Below are 13,682 nucleotides of genomic sequence, written 5' to 3'. Positions count from 1 at the left end.
GTACAGCTTCCCTTGATGTAGATACAGCCGCTTCCGTTCTTTCCACAAGCGCTGGGCTTCAGACGGGGCGGCAGGGTCTATCCCAACAGCACCTTGTTCCACCAGGGTCTTGACTAGGTGGACAGCCGGCGCCTGGTTTTGAGCTTCCTGCCACTCTTCACTGGGCCGTGGGTCCAAATCCACCCGTTGTTGGTGTTCCTGTATCCTCTCGGTGAAGGGCTGGTGAAATGCAGGCAACTCGATCTCCTCGAGGTCATCATCCTCGCACCCTTCTTCTGACAAATGGGGCATTCAGGAGAGTGCATCAGCATTAATGTTGACACGACCAGCACGGTACTTGATGGTGAAGTCATAGTTGGCTAGCCGGTCCACCCACCGCTGCTCCAACGCGCCCAACTTGGCTGTATCCAGGTGAGTCAACAGATTGTTGTCCGTGAAAGCGGTGAATTTTGCTGCGGCCAAGTAGTGACGGAATCTTTCTGTGATAGCCCATACCAATGCCAGAAGCTCAAGCTTGAAGGAGCTGTAGTTCTCCGGATTCCTTTCAGTTGGCCGAAGCTTCCGGCTAGCATAAGCAATCACTTTCTCTTTCCCATCCTGGACCTGGGACAGGACTGCTCCTAGCCCCACATTGCTGGCGTCCGTGTAGAGGATGAACGGGCAGCCATAGTCGGGATACGCCAGGACCTCTTCTCCGGTCAAGGCCGCTTTCAGCTGGCAGAAGGATTCCTCATGCTTTTCTTCCCACACCAGTGGGACTCCGATGGGTCTACCACCTTTGGTCTGTCCCACGAGGAGATCTTGCATGGGGGCAGCCATCTTCGTGTACCCTTTGATAATGCGCCGATAGTACCCCACCAGACCCAGAAACTGCCTTACTTCCCTCACGGTGGTTGGTCTTGGCCAGCCCTGGATGGCAGTGATCTTCTCAGGGTCAGGGGCAACACCTTCTGCACTCACCACGTGCCCCAGGTACTGCACTCTGGGTTTCAGCAGGTGGCACTTAGAGGGCTTCAACTTCATCCCATATTTGGCGAGGGACGCAAACACTTCGGCCAGGTGCTCCAGATGGGCTTCATACGTCTGGGAGTAAACAATCACATCATCCAAGTACAATAGGACGGTCTCGAAGTTTAGGTGTCCCAGACAGCACTCCATCAGCCGTTGGAAGGTTCCTGGGGCATTGCACAGCCCGAACGGCATACTATTAAATTCACAGAGCCCCATCGGGGTGGTGAAGGCGGTTTTCTCCCGATCTTTCGGGGCCACGGCCACTTGCCAGTACCCACTGGTGAGGTCAAGGGTAGAGAAGTAATTTGCAGTTCTCAGCGCGGCCAAAGACTCTTCAATCCGGGGCAGTGGGTAGGCATCTTTATGGGTTATCTGATTAATCTTCCGGTAGTCCACACACATCCGCATGGTACCATCCTTCTTCTTGACCAGTACCAACGGAGCGGCCCAGGGACTACAGCTGTCCCGAATAACCCCTGCCTCCTTCATATTTCTCAACATATCCTTGGCACACTAATAATGTGCAGGGGGAATAGGCCTGTACCTCTCTTTGATAGGGGGGTGCTCCCCGGTGGGGATATGGTGTTGGACCCCCTTGATCTGCCCAAAGTCTAGTGGGTGTTTGCTGAAAACCTGTTCGTACTCCCGTACCACCCTGTATATCCCTGCTTTTTGATGTGTAGGGGTATCATCAGTGCCTACGTGTAGCTGTTGGTGCCACTCCTTTACTTCCCCTTGCAGCGGGGAAGTGCTGGTAGTAGGTGGGGAGACGGAGGGACTGGCTTCATGGATGGTGTGGGGATCTAGGGTGAGTAGCTTGGCAATGGTGGCATACCGGGGAAGCCTGACTTCTTCCTCCCCACAGTTCAACACCCTCACGGGCACTCTCCCTTTCTTCACGTCTACCACCCCTTGGGCGGCCATTACTGTGGGCCAGTGCTCAGAGAGTATGGGCTCCATCATGGCAGGGTAGTCACGCCCCTGAGGCCCTACCGCTGCTCTACACCAGATCATCATCTCACTCCTAGGGGGCACAAGTAACGGAGCCACATCCATCACTCTCACTCCACCAATCTCTCCTCCTGTTGAGTTTACATGCTGACGGTACATCAAGGCTCGGATCTCTCGCTGCACAGCCCTCTGTCGGCTCCCCGCCGCCGTGGCGGCCAGCTGCTGCAGTAGGGCCAACACATCACCCATACAGTGCTCCATCACATTGGTTCCTAGCACTATCTTCGGGTTATGATCACTGGGTTCATTCATGATCACAATCATACCCTGGTGTTGCAGTTCAGCTTGCCCTACCGTCATAGCCACCTGTTTATACCCCACTTGGGTCAATGGGAGTCCATTGGCAGCAATTAGCGTTATACTAGTATCTGGGGGTGCCAGCTCGTCTATCCCCCAATACCGCTGGTACAACGTATAGGGTATGGTAGTTACCTGGGATCCAATGTCCAAGAGAGCCATCACCGGTATGCCGTCCACAACCACGGGAATGATGGGTCGGGCCCCGATATACCGGTCCCGCCAGTCCGGGGGGCCACGGGGTTCTACTCCTGAGGGTTGGCCCGGGGCCCCAGGGGTTGCTCGTTTAACGGGCACTCTCGGATGTAATGCCCAGGCTTACGGCACTTGTAGCAGATGGGAGGCCTGCCCCGTGGGTTGCTATTACTTCTCCGCTGCATCCAGGGGACATCTTCAGGGCTATCGGCAAGCTGTATCGGTGCTGAAGGCTGAGATCTGGTCAACGGTTGGAGTGCAGCAAGAATCTTGGCGAGGTCTCCATCCATGCGACGGACCTGGGCTGCCAGTTCCTCCACAGTGCTGCTTGGGGCTGCAGGTGTTGGAGAGGTTGGTAGGGCAGGGGCCACCACCACGGGAGCTGTCTCGATGGGCCACGGGGCTGGCTCCAGGGCTTCTGAGGCTGGGGGCTCTAGTGCTTTAATGGCCCGTTCCTTTAACACAGCAAAGTCCACATCAGGGTGTTCCAGGGCCCACAGCCGGAGTTGTTTACGCTCTTCAGGGGACCTCATCCCCTGCGCAAATTGCTCTACTAGCATCTTGTTGCTATCCGCCTCATTAATAGGGTTCACCCGCTTCAGCGTGCGGAGGGCGGTTTGCAGACGTAAAGCATAGTCCCGAATGCTATCCACAGCCCGTTGCCGGCACTGGTAAAACTGCATCCTCAGCTCAGCTTCAGTCCGGGTCTCGAAGGCAGTCTGTAGCTTCTCAAAGATGGTGGCTACAGAGAGCCGGTCCCCCTCGGCCCAGGTCTCCGCCTCCTGCTCAGCCGCACCGGTTAACTGGCCTAGCACTATCGCTGCACGTTGCTTATCAGTCAGGGGGTACAGTTCTAGCAACGGGTTAAGCTTTTTCCGAAAGGCCTGTAAGGCATCCGGTTTCCCGTCATACTGCGGTAGCCAGGCAGCTCCGGGCGCATAGGGCAAGGAGAACGGCATGACCTGAGCGAGCGCGGGGGCCGCGGCACCTCCCGCCAGTGCGGCCGGGACCTGGGCAGGCCCATTCCCATCCGCGGGTGCCGCTGCGGCTGCGACCACCGCTCCTCCAGCGGCTCCCTCGGGCGCAGACATCTTGTTTCCGTCCCCCTTAGCTTCTTTCCGGCCCCTCCTTTATTGGGGCGGGGTTCTGGCCTTCGTGCCTCTGCTACTCGAGAAGACGCTCGAGCGGGAACTTTTCGCGCCAAAGATGGCGACTTCTGGAAATTTTCAGCCGGATACCTCCGGCGGTCACAAGGCGCACCTCTACCCAACGGCAGAGCGGTAAGATCCTGTTCGTGACGCCAAGTTGTCACGGGCGGGGAGGAGGGTGCCGGCACCTCGCTCACCCCTCTGCTCGGGTCCGGCTGCTGCTGCTCAGTGGTGGCTCGAGCGGTGGGCCGGATCCCGGGGGTTTTCGAGCGGCGCTCCTCGCCTGTGAGTGAAAGGGGATTGGGTTTTGGGATATAGTCTATTGTCCGTGACGCCACCCACGGTTGTGGTGATTTGTAGCACCACCGCTGCTCAATATGGGGATCCCGGGAGTGGTGATGCAGAGCAACCGGTTGTTGTGTTGCCCCTCCGTGGGTAGGGGTTGGTGATCCCGGGGCCCAGGGATGGTGTGGAAGGTGCAGGGCCTGGTGGGCGCAGGGACGCGGGGGGCAGCGCGGTGCCTTGCAGCACTGTGGTACTCACTCAGCCTGAGACGTTGACACAGTTTTACGGTAAACCACACGGCTGGAAAGACGGTTCCCACGGACGGCTGCACTTGCTCTCCCAGTAGGTAACGGTGATGTCCCTCTGACCTGCACCTAGTGTTTCTGTGTTGGTAGCGATGGGTTCCCACCGGTAACCCGCTCCCTGGCTTGGATATGGGCCGGAGGAGCCCTGCTTTGCCCGCAGACGCTGGCCCCGAGGAACTGGTGCCCTGGCGGTGGCGGTGTTCCTCCTTAATGGTTGGACTTTTGCCTTCAGTCGGGACTTGGTTGTTGGGGGATCGACGTCCCCTTCACTGACGGATTTGGCAAATTATGGCGACTCCTAGCCTTGCCGGGGTCCGAGAGGCCCCTGCCCTGGTGCTGACTGTCCTTCGTATACTGCTCCAGACCGCCGGGCCACTACCCATCCGCGGTCCTTCCAGCAACCTCCGAGCAGTCCCCCTCCAGACGATCACCGCTGTTGCTGACCTTGCTGACACTGTCCTGCACTTAGCCGGACCAACTTCAGGTCTTTCTATGCTCACTTTTACTCCTTTCTTCTTTGCTCTACTACCACTTCACTTTCACTTAGCTCCTCTACCACTTCCTTCTACTTTCACTAACTTTTCTTAACTACTTGGTTCTTCCCGCCTTCAGAGCTGTGAACTCCTCGGTGGGTGGAGCCAACCGCCTGGCCCACCCCCTGGTGTGAACATCAGCCCCTGGAGGAAGGCAACAGGGATTTTAGTAGCTTTGGTGTTCCTAACTGGGATGTAGGGTGTGGTGGTGTGATGACCTGTGACCCCTGGCTTGCCCAGGGCGTCACACCATCATGCTTTGGGGCTGTGTGGCCAATGCCGGCACCGGGAATTTTGTTAAAGTTGAGGGTCGCATGGATTCAACTCAGTATCAGCAGATTCTTGACAATAATGTGCAAGAATCAGTGACGTAGTTCAAGTTACACAGGGGATGGATATTTCAGCAAGACAATGATCCAAAACACCACTCCAAATCTACTCAGGCATTCATGCAGAGGAACAATTACAATGTTCTGGAATGGCCATCCCAGTCCCCAGACCTGAATATCATTGAAAATCCGTGGGAAGATTTGAAGCGGGCTGTCCATGCTCGGCGACCATCAAACTTAACTGAACTGGAATTGTTTTGTAAGCAGGAAAGGTCAAATATACCTTCATCCAGGATCCAGGAACTCATTAAAAGCTACAGGAAGCGACTAGAGGCTGTTATTTTTTGCAAAAGGAGGATCTACAAAATATTAATGTCACTTTTATGTTGAGGTGCCCATACTTTTGCACCGGTCAAATTTTGTTTAAATGCAGATTGCACATTTTCTGTTAGTACAATAAACCTCATTTCAATCCAGAAATATTACTGAGTCCATCAGTTATTAGATATATGAAACTGAAATAGCTGTTGCAAAAACCCAAATTGTTATAAAGAAAAAAGGTTAACATTAACAGGGGTGCCCAAACTTTTTCATATCACTGTATAAGTAATTGTAATTGTAGAAATGCTTTAGACAAATTTTTCATTTTTAGTGTATGGTAATGGCTCTATACATAAAGAGATGTTCAAAATTAAACCTTAAAAGTTGCTAAATTGTTTCTAACCACCGTCCAGTTTTCAGTTCAATTGCATTACTTCACTTTATTCCACACATAAGGCCCCCTTCACACGTCAGTAAAAAACACACGTTTTTCACTGATGTGTTGAAGGTGCATATGTCCCCCCATGTGCCGTGATTTTGGCATGTGTGACATGTGTTCTCTTTTGCTATCTGTGATAGTACATGGAGGTCAGGTACTTATACTCACCTGTCCACGCCGCTGTACTCCCCGATGGTGATGTCTCACAGGCTGCAACTTCCAGGTCCGCGCGCAGTGAATATTCATGAGCATAATGAGCGGGCCTGGAAGCAAGTGACAACAGCGCCGAAGACAGCAGCGCTGGAGACAGGTGAGTATAGAAATTATTTTATTTCACAGACATGTGCTTTCTCCGGTATGTGTCACACGGATCACATGAGTATGTGGTTTATGTGACATCAGTGCTGCCGGAGAAAAACAGACTTGTCTCCGTGTGGAACACATGGACACACGTGTTCTACACCTAGACACACATGTTCTCCATACGGACACACGATCCTTGTGAAATCACTGATGTGTGCACAGACCCATTGATTTTAATGGGTCTGCGTATGTCCATGATTCCGGTATATATAAAAATGCCGTAATCACTGACGTGTAAAGGGGGCCTAAGACACATTAAAAAGTAGAGAATAAGGCATTCCAAAGTATTTGTGTTCCTGTACAAGAAGTCAGGTTTAAATTCTGACTGTTACTGGCCTTTAAGTTATTATTGATACTGATTTTGTTATTCTCGCTCCTTGACTACATAATCTTCCTCTTATAAAACAGTTCTCTGCCTACAAGTTTGCCTGTTTGCTTTCTGTTGGCCATTTGGTATGTCACTTTTTCGTGATATCACCAAATATTGTCCATACTTAGTATTAGATGGAGTCCCTTATCACCTGAGCTCCATATTGCCAATGGAACTATGAACAGCCACCGGTAGCAGTTTATGCTAGACTCTTTTTGACCATTTACACTTGATTTTGTGCAGGTCAGATTACTAGAGTCTTAGTAATTAGCAGATATTACCTATGCACAAAATAACAATTCGAAATAAAAAATACCGTAAAACTTCTTTAGTTGAACCATTTTTCTGTTGTTTTTTTTGTTTTACAATTTATTCTGCTGCATTTGTTTTACTTTGGCTTGTTTTGCACACAAAGTTTTGAAATTTTATTGAGGATCTTATGGAGAAAAATGTGAAAGAAAAAACATACCAAGAGCATTCCTTGTTTTGATAAAAACAAAACTAGCACTATAGAAATGTCATCAATATGTTAATCCTGGACAACCCCTTTAAAGGGAACCAATCACTAGGATTTTCCTATATAACCTTAAGCCAGTGCTGTACTGGCACTATCAGGATGATTCTCTACATACCTTTAGTGGTCAGCTTGGAAGTATAGTAAAGTTTATAAAATCGGCAGCTTCTTGAGTGACAGCAGCTGAGGATCAGATAATATCTGAGGGCTATTCAGAGTTATCCTCTCCCCCTGTTAGAATTAGCATAAGTATTATACAATCGATTTAATTTTTCACTAGCAGGACCAGTGGTCATACCCATGTGACCAGAAGGGGCGGGGCCGCAGCAAACAAAGCTGATACCAAGAAGCATTTTTCTGTTGGCTAATACTTATGCTAATTCTAACAGGGGGAGGGGATAACTATGAATTCCCCCCTCCCGCTATTATCTGATCCTCAGCTGCTGTCACCAGACAAGCAGCTAATTTTATAAACTTTACTTACTTGGATTTCAAAGCTTAAACATCTGAGCTAACCACTAAAGGTTCGTAGAGAATCAGCCTGATAGTGCCAGTATAGCACTGGCTTTAGGTTATATAGGAAAATCCTGGTGATTGGTTCCCTGTAACTATTTTACTTTCTCTATGTCTAAGATCTGAGATCTATTTAGGTTATAACATTAGATATGTTTGCTAGTAATTACAACTTTTTTCATTAAAAAAACAATCTTTTTTTTTTGTTCTTACACTTAAAGGGGTCCCTTCACTGCGGGGCAAACTTTTAATAAGCAGAACAGCTTTCTGAATGCTAAGTGTGTAATGTACACAGTGTTAGGACTAGCTCTGCTACATGGTTCTACTTGTGGTCAAGTTTCTCATTTGCTTTTCTTTTTTGCTATATTACACACTGTTAGTTTTTGGCAAGCTGCACTGCTTGCCAAAAGCTTGCTCTGGGGTGGAAAACTCCTTTAATTCAGATTATTAATGCATATGGGGTGGATAGGTTTAGCAAGATTACAAGTATTTAGGCCAAGACAACAACTAGAAAGTATCAACATGCCTTGGAATAGGATTGAAACCTAACCTTAACTGCCTTAGGTACAAATCAGGATAAAGCCTCAGAGTCCTGAGATATTTGTATACTTTTTTCTACATTTACATTTATATATACGTGTATATATATATGTGTGTGTGTGTGTAACGTCCCTGGAATATCAGGTTGTCACAGGGTATTGCACAATCTGCCCTCCAGTGCAGTATCCACCACCCTCTCGGTTATGGGTCCCCAACCATATGGTGTTGCCTACATCAGCTAATCAAATACTAGGTACACTCTGCACGACACCCACCAAACACACCAGTCGATGGCTTGAGTGGAATAGAGTCGCCCACCTGGGGAGTTGGAGAAGGGAGGTCAGGAGTGTCAGTGAGGAGTTGTGTGTTGGAAGTGAAAGTGAGAGGAGGTCAGGAGCAGAGCTCCTAGGAAGCTATCTAGGTGGCAGATGGTGGTCTGGGCCTAGAAGAGCTGGACTCCCGGTCGCAGGGGATCGTGGCAAGAGACACGGATCTGTCGAGGAGGACAGCTGGCAGCCTTGCACCATCACCGGGCTGGAACTAGGGCACGACGGGATACGTGGACCCTAGGTCAGGGAGTAGCTTCAGGCAACCTAACAATTTACCCGAACAGAACGGGGCCTTCAAGATCCGCTCTCCACCGGCTCCAAAATCGGGGTACAAGCGAACAATGGGAATAGGACTTTCCACTCAAAACGGTCCAGAAAATCCCAAGCGTGAACCCTGAGAGCAAGCTTAGCCATAGTGGGGAGCGGGATCCGGCAGATTTCATACTACTGGGACCACCACAGAAGTAAACTTAGTGCCAGGAGGCAGGTCACGGATCACCAGGCAGCACCATTGGGTACAGGACCCGAACTAACCTCCCCTCAGCGGCAGTGGTATCCAGAACTTTGGTTTATCCAGTTGTCGGTGTCAGCTTAATGGACTGAGTGAGCACGCAAGTAACCACTTTTGTATCCAACGGCACTCCCCTACCATCACTAAGCCCCGGGGCATCCCCCCTACCCGTGGAGGGTCACAACACCTAGCTGCCCCATTACATAATCCCCGGGTACTCCCAATTGCAGCGGTGGTACTCCGAATTACCACATACCACGGGTGGCGTCACGAACTCTAATACCTTCCCCTGTAAATACCTCCTTCATTTGAGTGTCCGCACAACCTCCGGGTCCGGAGACCCCTCAAGCCACTACGGATCCGGATCCGAGCAGCTGGGCTGCTGGCACGGGGGCGGCACATATATATATACATATATATATATATATACATATATATATATATATATATATATACACACACATTATGAATGTATGTATAGTACATTACAAGGGTGAGTACGCCTCTCACATTTTTGTAAATATTTTATATCTTTTCATGGGACAACACTGAAGATATGATACTTTGATACAATGTAAAGCATTCAGTGTACAGCTTGTATAACAGTATAAATTTGGTGCCCTCTAAATAAATAAACACACAGCTATTAATGTTTAAACTGCAGGCAACAAAAGTGAGTACAGTTCTAAGTGAAAATGGCCAAATTGTGCCCAAAGTGTCAATATTTTGTGTGGCCACCATTATGTTCAAGCACTGCCTTAACTCTCTTGGGCATGGAGATCACTAGCCACTGGAATTCTCTTTGACTACTCTATGACAACATCAAGGATCTGATGGATGTTAAAGACCTTTCACTCATCCACCTTCCATTTGAGGATGCTCCACAGATGATCATTGGGTTTAGGTCTGGAGACATGCTTGACCAGTCCAGCACCTTTAACCTCAGTTTCTTTAGCAAGGCAGTGGTTGTCTTAGAGGTGTGTTTGGGATCGTTATGTTGGAATACTGCACTGCGGACCAGTTTCCTAAGGACAGGGATCATGCTCTTCCTCAGTATGTCACAGTACATGTTGACATTCATGGTTCCCTCAGTGAACGGTAGCTCCCCACATCTGGCAGCATTCATGCAGCCCCAAATCATGAAACTCCTTCCACCATGTTTGACTGTATGCATGATACACTTGACTTGGTACTTCTCACCTGGCTACCTCCACACACGCTGACACCATTTGAACGAAATAGGTTTACCTTGGTCTCATCAGACCACAGGACATGGTTCCAGTAATCCATGTCCTTAGTCTACTTGTCTTCAGAAAACTGTTTTTGGGCTTTTTTGTGCATCATCAATAGAGGAAGCTTCCTGCTGGGATGATAGCCAAGCAGACTAATATGATGCAGTGTGGGGTGTATGGTCTCAGCACTGACAGGCTGACCGCCCCCCAACCCCTTTAACCTCTGCAGTAATCCAGGCAGCACTCATACATTGATTTTGAAAAGACAACCTGTGGATATGACGCTAAGCACGTGCGTTCAACTTCTTCTGTCGAGGCCTGCTCTGAGTAGAATCTGGCTTGGTAAACCACTGTATGGTCTTGGCCTCCGTACTGCAGCTCATTTTCAGGGTGTTGGCAATCTTCTTATAGCCTAGGCCTTTTTTTCAGATCCTCAGAGAATTTTATATATATTTATATTTACATACAGTGCTCCATATAAAGGAGTACACTCCTTTTGAAAAGTAAGATTTTATTGAATATATCACTGAATAGAAGAAAAAATTCCAATTTTTTTACAAGACTGAGTTTTTCATACATTTGTTTAACCTATAATATGAAAGTAAGATTGATAATATAACTTTTATTACAAAATCTTCAGTTTTAATCAAATTAGTTACTACAAAAATGAATACAGCCCACATCAAAACCTACTAAATCTAGTATTTTCTATGGCCTCCATAATTTTTGAGGACAACACCAAATCTTCTAGGCAAGGAGTGAACAAGTTGGCGACATCTGGAAACATGTATTTTTTCCCATAAGTGTTTAGATTGGGTTCAGATAAGGAGGCATACTTGGCTACTGAATCACATTCACTCTGTTCTTCTTTAGAAATGCAATAGTGTCCTTAGATGTGTGTTTTGGATCATTGTCATGTTGGAAAAGTGCACATCTACAAAGAGCACATAATGATGGTAGCATGTTCGCTTTCAATATAAAGCAGTACTTCTGTGAATTCATAATACCATCAATGAAATGTAGCTCAAAGACACCAACAGCAGTGCGTCCTCACATAATTCCCGTGCTACCACCATGTTTTACTGTAGGCACTATGCATTTTTCTAATTTCATTCGTTCAAAATGCATGAATAGTGAAATATAGTGAAATATGGTTGTCCCAAGGTCATTATGTAGGGCTGCATGAGGGCTGAAGGTGTCAGTTAGCTACATTTCTTGGATGGTATCATGATTTCACAGGTGTACTGCTCTATATTGAAAGAGAAAATGCCCTCATCACTCCATGCCCTTGATAGATGTCCACTTTCCAACATGACAATGATCAAAAAGGTGGGGAGTAACTGTGATAGGTCTCCCACAACATGTGATCCAAGAGGTTACCAGCAAGCTAGCAGTAATTAACTCTTAATTAATTAAATAATTAAAAAACTACTAACTGGATGAGTGGGAAAAAGGAGTGAAGGGTAGACCTAAATTAAGGTAAAAAAATATGGAGAGACACAACAGGGAATTAATAAAATTTATACTGATTTATTGTATAATAATTTCAGATAAAACACAAGGTTTAACCCCTTAAGGACGAAGCCAGTTTTGTCCTTAATGCCCAGGCCATTTTTTGCAATTCTGACCAGTGTCACTTTATGAGGTCATAACTCTGGAACGCTTCAACGGATCCCGGTGATTCTGACATTGTTTTTTCGTGACATATTGTACTTCATGATAGTTATAAATTTAGAACGATATTTTTTGCTTTTATTTGTGAAAAAATCGGAAATTTGATGAAAATTTTGAAAATTTTGCAATTTTCAAACTTTTAATTTTTATGCCCTTAACCCAGAGAGTTATGTCACACAAAACAGTTAATAAATAACATTTCCCACATGTCTACTTTACATTAGCGCAATTTCTGAAACAAAATGTTTTGGGGTTAGGAAGTTAGAAGGGGTCAAAGTTCATCTGCAATTTCCCATTTTTTCAACAAAATTCACAAAACCATTTTTTTAGGGACCACATCACATTTGAAGTGACTTTGAGAGGCCTAAGTGACAGAAAATACCTAAAAGTGACACCATTCTCAAAACCGCACCCCTCAAAGTACTCAAAACCATATCCAAGAAGTTTATTAACCCTTCAGGTGCTTCACAGGAACTAAAGCAAAGTGGAATGAAAAAAGCAAAAAATAAAATTTTACCTAAAATGTTGCTCTACCCCAAATTTATTCACTTTTAGAAGAAATAACACAACAAAATGAACCCCAAAACTTGTTACCCACTTTCTTATGAACGCGCCAATACCCCACATGTGGTCAGAAACCTTTGTTTGGACAAATGGGAGGGCTCGGAACAGAAGGAGCAATATTTGAATTTTGGAAAGCAAATTTGGCTGAAATAGATTGCGGGCACCATGTTGCATTTACATGTCCGCTAAGGTACCTAAACAGCAGAAACCCCTCACAAGTGACACCATTTTGGAAACTAGACCCCCTTAAGGCTTCTATCTAGGGGTATAGTGAGCATTTTGGATCCACAAGTACTTCACAGATTTTGATAACGTTACGTTGTCACATTGAAAATTTTCATTTTTTTCTCAAAAATGTTGCTTTAGCATCAATTTTTTCACTTTTTCAAGAGGTAATTCCAAAAATTTGACCCCAACATTTGTTACCCACTTTTTTATGAGCGCGGTGATACCTCACTTGTGGTCTGAAACCTTTGTTTGGAGAAATGGGAGGGCTTGGAACGGAAGGAGCAATATTTGAATTTTGGAAAGGAAATTTGGCTGAAAAAGATTGCAGGCACCATGTCGCATTTGGAGGACCCCTAAGGTACGTAAACAGCAAAAAAACACCACAAGTGACCCCATTTTGGAAACTAGGCCCCTCAAGGAATTTATCTTGATGTTTGGTGAGTACCCTGAACCTCCAGGTGCTTTACAGAAGTTTATAACGTTGAGCCATGAAAATAAAAAAATAAAATTTTACCACAAAATTGTTACTTCAACCAGGTAGCTTTTTTTTTCACAAGGGTAACAGGAAATAAATCACCATGAAATTTATTGCGCAATTTCTGCTGAGTTTGTTGATATCTTGTATGTGGTGGAAATCAACTGTTTGGGCACACTACAGGGCTCAGAAGAGAAGGAGTGCAGTTTGACTGCAAAATTGGCTGGAATCAATAGCGGACGCCATGTTGCATTAGGAGAGCCCCTGAGGTGCCTAAGCAGTGGAGGTCCCCCACAAGTGACCCCATTCTGGAAATAAGACCCCTCAAGGCTTTAATCTAGGTGTATATTGAGCATTTTGAATCCACGAATACTTCACAGAATTTGATAAGCTTAGGTTGCCATATTGAAATTTTCATTTTTTTCACAAAAATGTTGATTTAGCGACACATTTTTCACTTTTTCAAGAGGCAACAACAAAACGTGTACCCCACAG

At 46.8% G+C, this 13,682-nt stretch overlaps 1 protein-coding gene across 1 annotated transcript in view; it reads left to right on the top strand.

The window, feature by feature from the left end:
* The window catches only part of PDE7B (phosphodiesterase 7B), a 532,107-nt gene that overhangs the window by 297,821 nt on the left and 220,604 nt on the right, over positions 1–13,682 (top strand). The window lies entirely within an intron of this gene.

This window comes from Anomaloglossus baeobatrachus, chromosome 3 (genome assembly GCF_048569485.1).
Source record: "Anomaloglossus baeobatrachus isolate aAnoBae1 chromosome 3, aAnoBae1.hap1, whole genome shotgun sequence".
Taxonomy (NCBI): domain Eukaryota; kingdom Metazoa; phylum Chordata; class Amphibia; order Anura; family Aromobatidae; genus Anomaloglossus; species Anomaloglossus baeobatrachus.
This window is presented reverse-complemented; position numbering and strand designations above follow the sequence as displayed.